The sequence below is a fragment of the Ursus maritimus genome, unplaced genomic scaffold (genome assembly GCF_017311325.1).
Source record: "Ursus maritimus isolate PB19 unplaced genomic scaffold, ASM1731132v1 scaffold_6, whole genome shotgun sequence".
Lineage (NCBI taxonomy): Eukaryota > Metazoa > Chordata > Mammalia > Carnivora > Ursidae > Ursus > Ursus maritimus.
In genome coordinates, this window is record NW_024426774.1 from 11,840,002 (window position 1) to 11,853,154 (window position 13,153).

The 13,153-nt window shown below is 48.3% G+C and overlaps 1 long non-coding RNA gene across 1 annotated transcript; it reads left to right on the forward strand.

Annotated features, from left to right (window-relative positions):
• Nucleotides 1–354: 354 nt before the first annotated feature.
• LOC121101076 lies at nt 355–11,367 on the forward strand. Its single transcript, XR_005833038.1, has 2 exons — nt 355–906; nt 10,863–11,367. It is a non-coding gene; the product is annotated as an uncharacterized LOC121101076 (long non-coding RNA).
• Nucleotides 11,368–13,153: the final 1,786 nt, after the last annotated feature.

A 13,153-nucleotide genomic window follows, 5' to 3' on the forward strand; every position in this document is an offset into this window, starting at 1 on the left:
AGAAAGAAATTCATAGAAAGCCTTAGAAATTATACCGAATACATGGACAAACAAAAGCCCAGAGAAGTGACACCCCTTGCCCAGGGTCACCCCTAGGTCCCAGTATTTTGCTTCTTTCAGTCCACACGGTGAGTCCTCAAGCTTCTCCCATCAGGGACTGGGATGCGTAAATGAGGTAACTGGCCAGGAGTGTTTCCTTGAGGGGTAGCCTTCCGCAGGGAGGGTGAGGGGATGGCGTTTTCCCACCACCAGCCATTGCTCAACAGGCAGAAGACAGTGCTCCAGTAGCCAAACCCAGGCCCAATTCATCACAGTGTGAGACCCTCCACCCCACCCTGCACTAGGGACTTTGGAGCCTACCCAGCGAACGCCAGAATTCCCTCCTGCCCCCTTGGCTGTCATCCCACACAGTCCGTGCCTGTTAAGTTTATCTTCAGTTAAAAATGCGACCACACCCCAAACCCTCAGTCCTTGGGCCACCTCTGTACGGAAGCGTCTGTTGTGTGGGTTACGGATGGAGCATCCTGCCCTTTCTGAGGTCGACAGTCTGTGACGATCCTGATAGGGACAAGGGACTCACACATATCATTTACTTCCGTAAATAGTCAGGCCATTAATGAGTCTCCACCGAGAGGAGAGGGTTCATTTGCAGACTCCCAGACCACAGGCTTCGGTTTCCGGAAAATGCAGATCAGGACAGCAGATGAAATAAAGCCATCACCAGCCCACAGGATGGTCTCAAGAGGAGTGACGGTCCCAGTCCTCCGCAGTTGTCGCCGGGGAGCAATTTGCCCTTGAATCCAATATACCATCCCGAACCTGACAATTTCATTGGCCTCCCGGCCCACCCCCTGCCCTGAAGATCTGCTGAAACCGCGAGTTCCATCTGAAGAGGCAGTGTAATAGGTGAGTCCCATCCGTCCATCAGCGATAATAGTCGCAGACACTCACGACGCCTTTTGTCTGCTGGTTTCCCTGAGGATGCTGGCTGGGGACCTGGGGTATTTACCCTGCCTTTGTGTGTGTGTGCTTTTAAGAGCAGCCCTCTTGTTTACTCTCCTGCCTTCGCCCAGGCTGTTTACTACCTTTGCAGGGGCCCAGCCACTAAGTCAACACGCATTAAGACCCAACATCAAAATGTCATAATGCGAATGAGCAGACTTCAGAAAGGCCAGGGACATTGGCTGCTCTGTTGGGTCCTGTTTAGTCTGAGGGTAATGAAGAGCTCACAGATGACCTGATTTCATTAAACTAGGTCAGATTCGGCTGAAAAGCGGCTATGACTCTCACCCAGTTATCCAGCAGGCTCTCCCTGCCCCCACCCCGCCCCCACCTCAGGGCTTGAATGCTTTCTGGGAATTAACGCTGAGTTTTGTCAATACAGTAGCCAAATCTCTATGGAATAATTGGACCTTTCCCTTTGGCTTCTGTTTGTGCAGTGCTGGGGCCAGGCATGGGAGCGAAGGGGGTAGAAAGATGGAGAAATCTGAAATTGCCTTTTGGAAGGACGTTAGCACAGGCCATATGATTCAGCCCTAGCAGATTCCTCTCGAGCCAAATCTTCTGAGTTACAGCATCTTATCTGAGGGCTGTATTGACGGAAGCCGCTGAACGGGCTCGCAGAGGAGTTTCGTGCAAACAAGGCTTAAATGTGTGCAGTCTCCCAGGGGCACACACGCCCTCTGCAGCTTCAAAAACCTGACTGTGGGGAGCAGGGAAGGGTCCAGGCTGAGAGGGGAGGCGGGAAGCAGTCCCGTCTGCAGGAATGTTGGGGACCGGGGGACTGTCCTTCTTCTCTGGGCTCTGGAGGCAAAGGCAGGATCAATGATGGTCATTCTCGCCAGGCAGAACTCAGCTCCCCCACACAGAAGAAAGCATTTCTAACAATTAGAACGGAACAAAGATAGGATGGGCTCTCCGATGAGATCATTTAAATGTTAGACTTTGTTAAGCATCTACTGTGACTCCGGCCTGATGTTGGGCACTTCACCCACCTTTTCTCTGAGCCGAACAACATCTCAGTTGAAGACGAGAGTTGAAGAAACCGAGGTTTAGACATAGTAAGTGACTTCTTTAGGGACCGGCGGGGATATGTGGCGGCATCAACACTTGACCCCAGATTGTTCTGTGCTCACACCCGGTCCACATCCCCCAGGCCCCACCTCTTGTTCAAGAACGGGAGAGTAGAGCCTTGCTGGGCTTTGGCAGACGGGGTCTCATGCATTGCTTGGAGATTGGACTAGATACTTCCTCGGCAGACTTTCTCAGGGAGAGTCGTAGGCCTCAAGGATTAAAAAGTTCAGATGCCTTGGGGCGCCTGGGTGGCGCAGTCGTTAGGCGTCTGCCTTCGGCTCAGGGCGTGGTCCCAGCGTTCTGGGATCGAGCCCCACATCGGGCTCTTCCGCTGGGAGCCTGCTTCTTCCTCTCCCACTCCCCCTGCTGTGTTCCCTCTCTCGCTGGTTGTCTCTCTCTGTCAAATAAATAAATAAAATCTTTAAAAAAAAAAAAAATTCAGATGCCTAGTTCCCAAAGAAACTGAGAAGATCCTTGAAAGAAAACAGAAATTTTGGAGCACAATCTCCCTCACCCCCCTGCTTCTCCAAGTCCTCAACCTTCCAATGCCATTTCTTTTGGGCAACATCTCTGGCCACCTCAGGCCCAAGGAGTCCCTTATTTCGAGTGCCCACAGGGCCCACTGGCAAGCTTCTTCTGAGTACTGAGCTCGCTGGGTGCTGAGTGCTGGGCATTCTGTATCCTTGGTTGAGGGTCTGGTCTCCCAGGGACTGGCCCGAATGCTCGACATCTCTGAGTCCTATGCAGCAGCGGGAAAGGGCTGTGGACATACGATTGGCTTCTGACGACTAACCGGATGTCACCTCCCCAGTCCTACAGAGCAGGAGGAAGAAATGTCTCCCAAACAGAGCTTGACATTTGGAGACAGAGGACAGGTTCTAGTTCTGGTTTAATGTCTGCCTCTGCCTGTGAGCCTTGCTCACATCATTTTCTCTGGACCTGTTTCTTCTTCTCCATGAAGGGGGTAATAACATACATCTTACAGAGTTCTGGTCAGGATCATATGAGATCATGCATATAAAGAGGCTCAGTGGGCTGTAAAGTGCTGGGTAGACATGAAAAATACCCTGAGGCTGCAGAAACTGACCTGAGCAAATGTAAGCAAAACAGGGAGAATTTATTTTTAAGAAATGGCTTGGAGGTTGCTCGTTGGAGCCTCAGGAAGGACTAGAGTCTAGAACAGTAAGTCCTCCTGAGACCTAGGCAGCATACTCTCTCTTTCCTTCGCCTCTGCTTTTCCTTGTGTGTCTGTTTCTTTCTTTTTCTCTGCTTGCCAGTCTATGCAAGATGGCCGCCCCAAAGCTTCTGAAGCTACACGTCAGGGGACCCTGTCACGGCAGGGGATTCCGTCTCCCTCTCAGTTCCACATTCCTGAGACAGGACTTGGATTGGCCCAGTTTGGTCAAGTTGTTACTCCTCATCCAGTCCTCTGTGGCCAGAGCAGTGGGTGGCATCCTTCCTACAGTTATGTGGCCAGGTCGACTGTATGTGGAGAGAGTTCTAGAGGAGACCTGGGAAGGCCAGTAGTTCCTGGCCTGGAGAAGCGTCTCACAAGTCTCTGTCATACGTGCTTAGGTTATCTAATGAGGCATAACAAAGTACCCCAAATCTGAGACAGAAAACCATTGATTATGCTCCCTGATCTCTGGGTCAGGAATTCTAATAGGGCACAGAAGGGATGGCTCATTTTTGCTCTATGATGTCTGGGGTCTTAGCTGCCACACTCAAAGATTGGGGATGGAATCATCTGAAGGCTAGTTTGATCATGACTTGAATAAGTAGGGGGAGGTTAATGCGTGCTGTTGGCTGGCGGGAGTCTCGGTTTCCGCGTAGGCTTCTTCATGTGGACTCGCCACGTGGGCTGCTTGCGCTCGCTCACAGCGTGGTGGCTGGGTTCCCAGGGTGAGCATCGGAAGAGAGGGGTGGGCGGAAGCCACATCACCTTCTCGACCTGGTCTGAAGCGTCACGCAGCATTGCTTTTGCACATTGTATTCTGCAGTGTTCATTAGAAGGGAGTCATTGAGGGGCGCCTGGGTGGCACAGCGGTTAAGCGTCTGCCTTTGACTCAGGGTGTGATCCTGGCGTTATGGGATCGAGCCCCACATCGGGCTTCTCCGCTGTGAGCCTGCTTCTTCCTCTCCCACTCCCCCTGCTTGTGTTCCCTCTCTCGCTGGCTGTCTCTCTCTCTGTCGAATAAATAAATAAAATCTTTAAAAAAAACAAACAAACAAGGGAGTCATTGAGCCTGACTTATGTTTAATAGAAAAGGGAAGTTAAACTCAACCTTTTAATGAGAGGAGGGGAAGGTTCTCAAAAATCAGAATGGGACTGGAAATATTGCTGTGGGTTCTTTGGGGGAAAATACAACCTGCCACAATATTTATAATTGTTTTCATTATATTTTAATATTGTTTTATAAATAAGAAGCTAAAAGGCCACCTTTAGGGGTGTAGGCTAGGTTGTAGGGTTCCCAAACTATGTTGGTTCATGGTGCCCTTAGGCCAAAAGAAATACTTAACAGTTCTGTTTATTAAATAGTTACATCCAACAGCGTAATAAGCATTGATCTCCTAACAAAATAGTAGCCATTTAATAATAGTCAAAATAATACCCATAAATTGGAAGAAAAAGACCCATTTTTATTTCATTCTTTTTTCTCCTAAAGATTTATTTATTTATTTTTTAAGATTTTATTTATTTATTTGACAGAGATAGAGACAGCCAGCGAGAGAGGGAACACAAGCAGGGAGAGTGGGAGAGGAAGAAGCAGGCTCATAGCGGAGGAGCCTGATGTGGGGCTCGATCCCATAACGCCGGGATCACGCCCTGAGCCGAAGGCAGACGCTTAACCGCTGTGCCACCCAGGCGCCCCTCTCCTAAAGATTTATTTATTTGAGAGAGAGAGCAGGAGTGAGCACAGGGGGAGGGGCAGAGGGAGAGAATCCTCAAGCAGACTCCCCACTGAGCAGGGAGCCCAATGCAGGGCCTGATCCCAGGACACTGAGATCATGACCTGAGCCGAAGGCTGATGCTTAACCGACTGAGCCACCCAGGCACCCGTATTTCATTCTTAAACTCTTTCATTCTTAAATAGCTTTAGCAGCAGGATATGTGAGCCTTATGAGCCTCTTGGGTGCTACTCGGCTTCTCGGATCCTGGCATCTGCTTGGACATCAACCCCTTCATTTCCTGTTTCACACTGATTTTCACACTTCATATGCTTGGTGTCACTGAACCCCCAAACCCTGCTCTGCAAGGAAGGATATGATGTCATGGAAAGGAATGCAGCACAATCTAATGCTGCAAGAAGGAACAACTCCGAGCTCGTGGTTTGTGCCATGTTTAATGGTTGTCAGGCATTGCTCCAAACTACAAAATACTCTCCTGTGCTTCCATGAGTTTGCTGCGGGCCTCAGGGTACCTCAGTGCACAGTTTGGGAATCACGGGCTTAAATATAGTAGACCCAGAATGAGGGATTGAGCCATATACCAAAGGTGCAGATTCTCAACTAATATCCAACTTCCTAACCAGGGCCTTCGGATTTCAAATTTTTCAACTTGGGTCATTCGGATTCTTTGTAGTAAATGTGATTTGTTGAAACTGGTGAATGAAGGAAGCACTTTGGCTTTCTTTCGTATGTAACCAACGAGAAACAGGGATCTCTCCCCCCCCCCCCCATCCTCAGGGATGGTGAGCTATGAGTTACCTATTGTCTTGAAGACATTGACAGGTGCCCTGGAGAATGTCATATTTGGGGACCAAGGGAATGACATAGTATGTGGGGAACACATCTACGTGGTGAGTGTTGCCCCCGCCAGGCCCCACTGCTCAAGAAGGCCGAGTATAGTTTCATTCCAAGCTAAAGGCAGTCTTCTCTCCACTGTCCTATGGTGCTGCCTAATACCAGGTGAAATTATTACGTGAGTCGTAAAAACTTCAGATGGGCCCACCCCATCTCCAAACCAAAATAGTTTCTGAGACCCTGAAGCTCATAGTCTCTAAAGCAACTTCCTGTTTAGCTGAGAGCTTTCTATATGACCCCAATGAGGTCATTTGCTAGCTCTTCTTGAAGTTTCTTTAAATAGAGCACCGAAGTAGTAAGTTTCTTTAAATAGAGCACCGAAGTAGTAAGAAGTCATTATTTTTCTCTAAAGTTACTTAACAAATTGCAAATGAAAGAGAAAATACACAGGCAACTGGAGAGTTTGTCACCTTGTTGAACTAAAAAATATGGCCCAATTTCTCTTTCTCCTCTCCCTCTCTCTCTCTGTTTCTCATAATTGGCAGCCAAGACAATAGGAGTCATGTGATGTGACCGAGAAATTGGGCCAGTTAAAAATAGAAGGTGCACTCCATCAAGTTCATTAGAAAGTTGAAGTCTTATTGTTGATCGCCGTTAATTTATCTCTGCCTGCCACATGTGTGAGGCAGCAGGGCGACACACAATTGCTGACTCTGAGAGCAGCTCGGAGCCCCGTTCCCTTCCCCTCCTGCCCTGGCTGAGCAGCGTGACCCACGTGAGCTCACCTGGGCCCTGATAATACCCTCCGCCAGCCCAGGGCCTTTTCCCCCTGGGAGCAGTTTTAACTCTGAAAAAGTTCTGGTTGGCTTCTCTCTCTCTCAATAGGAGTGCTCAACATCGGCTTTTATAAATGGGGAACGCAGGTCCCCAGCCTCAGTTATTGGACATAGCCCCTGTCCCTTTGCACCTGCGAAATCCTCAAGACTTCTCGGCAAGCCGTGTCTATGTAGGTGTTACAGCCGTGTGGCCACAGGGACACCTGCTAGTTTTGTAGTTGAGACCAAGTCCTCCCCTAACACCTCCCTCTCACAAATGTACACGCACCCCCAGGTGTCAGGCAAGGCATCTGTCCCTGGATGCAGGAAGGCCAAGGATACACACTTTCGGGCCATGAGGGTTCACCGTGGAGGGAAATGAGCTCTCAGAGAAGACTCCCTCCAATGGTGGCAAGTGCTCTTCACATTATGACTTGCGGTCATTTCACTGAAGAATTTACTACTTCCCCTTGTTTCATAGCCAAAGAGATGGAGGCCCTGAGAGGTGAAGTGGTGGGCTGGACATGGACCTCTCTCCTTGTAGGTTGGGTGATTTGTCATTTTGGTCACTAGCTCTTCGTTGCCTTTTCGGAGAGGTTGCACAGGTTCTCCTAATGGTCACGGGGTGGCTAGGGGCTCTAAGCTGTGAGGCCTAAGGTCAGGTGCCTCCCAACCCTGTCCCCCAACGAGCACAGTACCCGGGGTGCCCAGACAGTGTGGTTCGAATGGCCTGCTGGACTGAATTGCACTGTGGAGTCCCAGACCAGGAGCGACACACAAAAAGCAGGGTTCCTGGCATTGTCTGGGCTGTGGAAGACCGAGGTGCCGGCCCCCACGCAGGGGAAGTGGTTTGTCAGAGAGCAGCTGGGCACACCTGCTCTCCAGGTGGAGTGTTAAGCATCAGCTAACCTCAGGGTGTGTGTCAGTGGGACACGCCCACCCCGCCCACCTGGCGTTCCCTGGAGGATGTCTCTCCTTCCAGCGCAGCTGGCAAAATGAGGACGGTGGGGCCAGGGGTTTAGCAGGGAGGCTGGAAGGACCGTATTGGAATTGTTCACTTGTGGAGTGTTAAGATACATCCGTCTGCCGCCAGCTCCCTCCACTGCCTGGAAATTGGGCCAGTCTAGCCTCTATTAGAAGGTCTGGGATGGGGGTGTTTTGCATTGAATAAGGGTAGAGAAGAGAATCTTGGGGTTATCACCAGGGGATTCTGAGAGCCCTCTCCTGTTTTGGCTTTTACTGCTCTTTGTAGGTTCTTCTCCTCTGCCCATGTCTAAAACATGGGCATTCTGATGCCACATCACCCCCTATAACTGCCAGCCCCACCCTCCTCCTTCCCCGCCCTCTTTCTCTGCCATCTCTTCTCCCATTGACCTCAGGGGAGCAGGACCCTATGCCAGGGTAGGACAAGGTCTTAGGGCTCTGTCTGGTCTTCAGATTTTCTAGGTGAGAACATTGAGACCCAGGAGGGAAAAGAGATTCCTTGGACATGGTAGGTATATACTGACAGGTCCAAAATGAATTTATAGAAAATGCATTTCTGTGTAGCAAGGAAGACGTGTTTTCTGAGCTATCATCTCCTTGTGTACAAGGTGTGGTCCTAGCCAACCTATGGTACCTATGGCACGTATCATACACAGGGGCTGGAATGTCACTTCCCCCATCAAATGGGGACATTCGCTTGTCTGTGTCACAGGATGAGTGAGCTAGTTTATGGGAAAGGGCTAACATAGTACCCAGGACCCCATGCACTCATTTCTACTTAGCAGCAGAGCTTGGTGGTTCAAGAGCCAGATGGCCCTCATTCTGATCCTGATTCACTGTGTGGCCTCGGGCAAGTTATTTTTACTTCTGTGGGCCTCAGAATTCCTGTCTATAAAGTGAAGGTAACACTCATACTATTCCCTAGGGTTGGTGGAGGATAGAATGAAGATTAACTGAAGTAAGCACCAGGAACTGTATGTGGCACATTGGTCTCAGTGAACGTTAGCTGCTATAACGAACATTTCTATCGACAAACCACGATTGTTATTATTGTGTTTGTTATTCCATCTTCCAGAATCTTAGGGCACTTGCTGATGAAGAAGGCAGAGTGCCTGCAGAAAGACAGGATCAATGAACACTTACCCTGCTTATCATCACTGGGGGTGTCCAGGGAGATACGGAGCAATGATTTTTTCCTGGGATACTGAAAGGATGGAGAAACCAGAGCTAGTATCCCTTTCAAAGTCTCCACGCTTCGAGACAATACTGTGCATTTTTAGGGTACTTAAATACATTTGCAAAAAGGTATTGCAACTTCTTAAAAAGATGCTGATCTCTGCCTACTCCCACTCATTCGTTCCGTGCTCGCAGAACACCTTCTATGTGGCACACACGGCACGGGCTCTGGGGACCCGGAATGGATGAGATATGGCCTCACGCCCCTGGAGAGACAGACATAATAAGCTCATGTTTTCAGGACTGTGTGTTGTGTACAATGAGCCCACATGGGGCCGTATATGGCAAAGGGGAGGCTGTGACTACTTTTGGGGAGTTCTACTAAAGAAGTCTTCAGAGAAGGAAAAACATTTGCCCTGGGTCTTGCAACACCATGAGGGGGAGTACTCCAGACAACTAAGAGGCAAAGGACATTCTCAGAGGAGAGAACACATCTTCTCTCTTCCTTCCTGATGGTCTCGTGAAACAGAGAACATAATCGCCATGTAACTGTTTTGTAAAATAGCAAATGAGAAAGCTTACTGACCAACTGGCAAGCCTCTGAATTTACAAGAGGCCTCTGACCCCTGCTTTGGGACTCACCACCATACCGAAGCTATTGTATTAACAATACCAACCTTAGGGTTTGCGCCGAATACCCATCATCCTTCCGTGGGTGAGGAGTTATCAGTCAAGGTGTCCCTCTGGTTTTGAAATGCACATCAAGTGGAGTAAGCTTTATTTCCATTTCTGCCTCATCTTTTGTAAATTTCAAATAAATAACCCAAAGTACTCCCATCCCACCCACAACTCCGACACATTCCAATCAAAAGAGGAGATCAAAACCCCAACGTTGAAAAGTTCCTGGAATCCAAAAGCCTCTGCCTTGTGGGCCTCATCACATCCATTCCCACAGCCCAGGCAAGTCAGGTGTGGGTTTCAGTTTACCTGCGACCAGGTATGGAAGGCTGAGTGCCCACCCATTACCACTATACAGCCAGGGCCCGGGAGTGAAGAATGGAGACAGACACCATGTCGGGCCTGTGTGATTATGGGAGAAAGGAGGAATTCAGGTGGGAGGATTGTGAGGAGTGGGGAGAAAGCAGAGCCCCAGGCATTGGGTGTCCTGTGGGCTCTGTAGGAGGCTGACTGATCCACTCACCCTGATCCGGTGGCTATAGGGCTGGGGCCATCTGGCTCAACACACACTGAGGGCTTCAGCTTGGTGCAGCAGAAAGAACAGGGGTTGGGAGGCATCGAGACCCGGGCTTGAAGCATGCTGGTGGCTCTGGTTAGCTGTGTGACTTTGAACCAATGACCTTTTTAAGTCCCAGTTTCCTTATTGGTAAAATGAGGCTAATAAAACTTAACCCTCAAAGGTAATGTGGATTAAACAATATAATGAAATTAAGAATCCAGGCCTAGTGTTAGCTACACAACACGCAGAAGGTGATCAGCAAACGTTAATACGTCAAACAGGCATGTATTGTACATCTACTAAGAGTCTTCTATGTTGAACTGATGGTCCCTGCCCATCATGGTCCAATCTTAAGCTATTCATTCACTCAACAAACATTTATCTGAGATAAACTATATGCCAAGCCCTGAGATTTATTCTGGGGATGCAGACAAGGATAAGATGGATAGGTTTCCTTATGGAGTGCACACACCATATCCTACCCTCTGAGGCTTTGTCTGTAAGGTGGAAATATTGGGAACAACCCAAAGGCCCAGGAGTAGGGAATGGTTAAGTAGATGGTTTCTGCACACAAAGGAGCATTATTATATGATAACATTGACTAATATTATTTATATAATAGTAACTAAAACAAATAAGAAATGAACTTGTAAGGACAGTTTATTCTCAGTATTCGTGGTAATGTTCTACAAAGTCACTTCAAACACTGACTTAGTGACCACGAACCATTGCTCCTAGGGGAAATACGTGGGTAGGTTCCTGTGAGCCTCCGGTTATAGCATTTTTGTCAACTGATCAATTCCTAACCTTATTTTATGTGTGCTTCTGTTCAGAGACACTGGATTTGCTATCTATTGTTGATTCATTAACATGAAACTCCTGACCAAGAGTGCTATGGCTCCCGCCCTAACGAAGCTTTTCTAACACGCACTTTTTCTACAAAGCACGTCGCAGCTTTCTTGCTCTCGGGAACACTTGACAACACCATGGCGGGTGGCTATTTTAAACAGTGAAATCACCAACAGAAAGCACAAAAGTACGGAAAACACTGCACTAAATGGACCGAGAAGAGGACACTTGTTTGCAGTATGAAGCTGAAACACGAAGGCACCCCTGGGTTCTGCCTTGGCTGGGAACCTGGATGTGGGGCCAGTCGAGTTTTCCACCTTGGGCACGTCTGTGAATGACCATGAAAGTGCTTTGAGTACTGGTTTTGGGGTTACAGATACATTGAAGCGAGTATGCAAGTTTGCCAATAAGGGATCCACAAATAACGAGTGCGTGCCTGTGAATAAAGACTAGAGATAATGTAGAGGAAAATAAACACAGTGGTCATGCTTTTCTGTTTTAAAGTTTTCATTAATGTTGGGGTGTCTGGGTGGGGCAGTTGGTGAAGCGCCCGACTCCTGATTTCGGCTCAGGTCATGATCTCAGGCTCCTGAGATTGAGTCCCGTGTCAGGCTCCACGCTCAGCATGGAGCTTACCTGAGATTCTCTCTCCCTCTGCCCCTCCTGCTTGTGCACACGCGAGCGTGCACACACACGCACACTCTCGCTCTCAAATACATAAATAAATCTTTAAATACATTTTGTTAATCTCATCAAGTTGTTGGTTTTTCCCCTACATTTTACATTAAATACATCTCAGGTAAAATGAACACGAGGCCTACGGGTGGCTTCCGAAACCCTCCCTCTCTACCTACTTTGCTCCCGCGGCTTGGTCAGTGGGCTCAGAGATGGTGGGAATGAGGCATCAAGGTCAATAGCTCCCAGCCTGGGCCACTCCACACTGACCAAAGTTTCTGGAGCGGCAGTAAGCGCAGCCTTGAATGGTTGTTACTGCTGCCCCGGGGTAGCTGCGACCCCACCCCGATGCAGGACCCCTCACCGGCAACGCAACACCGGACAGTTTCTCTCAGGTTGTGATCCTGTCCTGTCTGCGTGGCCGCCCCTGGGACCTCAGCCCTGTCAGAACCTCTGATATTCAGTTTCCTGTGTTTTGATGACTAAAGGCTGGGAACACTAATTAAAATAGTGCAATATATTTAATAGAAAGAGTCTTCCTAAAACTTGGGCTCTTTGGAAGCATGATTGAATATTCCTGTGATTCAATATGTCTGTGATTGAAATATTTAGAATTATGGCTCTAAATTATGTAAGAGACACACTTCTCAGTTCCTTTTTATTTTTATTTATTTATTTATTTATTTATTTATTTATTTATTTATTTTTAAAGATTGTATTTATTTATTTGACAGCGATAGAGACAGCCAGCGAGAGAGGGAACACAAGCAGGGGGAGCAGGAGAGGAAGAAGCAGGCTCCTAGCAGAGGAGCCTGATGTGGGGCTCGATCCCATAACGCTGAGATCACGCCCTGAGCCGAAGGCAGATGCTTAACTGCTGTGCCACCCAGACGCCCCCTCAGTTCCTTTTTAAAACTATTTGTCAAGAAGCCAGCTTACCCGTTGATGGGACCTAGTGTGCTCCATTCGATTGTACAAGGGGTCCATTTGAAGAGGAAGATCCAGAAACTTCTTCATCAATACTCGCAGGGGTCAGAAGCAGTATTGTCCTAATTCCTGACTACGGGGGCAGGAAATTCCAGGCCACTAAGGTTGCTAACATTTTTACCTGATTTGCCTCCGGATTTAAAGTTATATGAATGGCTTGTTTGTCTAACTCAGCTCTGCTCAAATCAATCTTTCATGGATCCCCCCAGTAAAGATCACCTTGGGTCAGGGGTCATAGGTCATCATGGTTCTCAAATGCCTACCCGCTTTGTAAGAGTTCCAAAGTGGACAATTACCCAGAAATTAATGAGGCACAAAAGCAAATATTTCAAAAGACTAACCGGGAAAAAGTGAGTGCAGCACGTACAATAATGTTTCCAATGTTGTCTTTATGGCCACCCCAATTAATTTCCAGTTTTTCTCCAACCTGACTTTCGACAACATAGAATAAGACAGAAGGCACCTGCTGTTGACGTAGGGTTCCCCTGTGCTACGCCCGCTGCATGATTCTTGACCAACGATATTCACCCTTCTCGTGCCTGTGTGTGTTCATGCACACAACACATTCTTAAACAAGTGTGAGCTCAGACAGCCTTGCAATGTCCTAACAAAG